At 33.8% G+C, this 281-nt stretch overlaps 1 protein-coding gene across 2 annotated transcripts in view; it reads right to left on the reverse strand.

Moving 5' to 3' along the window:
* The window catches only part of LOC116693952 (aryl hydrocarbon receptor nuclear translocator-like protein 1), a 31,832-nt gene that overhangs the window by 19,877 nt on the left and 11,674 nt on the right, over positions 1-281 (reverse strand). The gene's annotated exons all lie outside the window — the stretch shown is intronic.

A 281-nucleotide genomic window follows, 5' to 3' on the forward strand; every position in this document is an offset into this window, starting at 1 on the left:
TAATGTGTTTTTCCATTTTAAACTAAGAGAAGCATACATGAAAAAGTAAAGACTCAATAAAAGATTTGTAAAACAATGTCATCAGGGATCGGTCCACTTGAAACTTAGTTAGCTTTCTCTGACAGAAGAGACGTTAGTGACTTTTCTTACTCAGCATGTCTGTGTTTAGTTCAAAGGTCAACTTGTTATCAATGATGATTCCCAGATACATGTATGACTCAACAATTTTCCATCTATAATTGTCTTTTCAGGAGTTTGATGGTGACGTCTAAAATCAATGC

This window comes from Etheostoma spectabile, chromosome 8, assembly GCF_008692095.1.
Source record: "Etheostoma spectabile isolate EspeVRDwgs_2016 chromosome 8, UIUC_Espe_1.0, whole genome shotgun sequence".
NCBI classification, from domain to species: domain Eukaryota; kingdom Metazoa; phylum Chordata; class Actinopteri; order Perciformes; family Percidae; genus Etheostoma; species Etheostoma spectabile.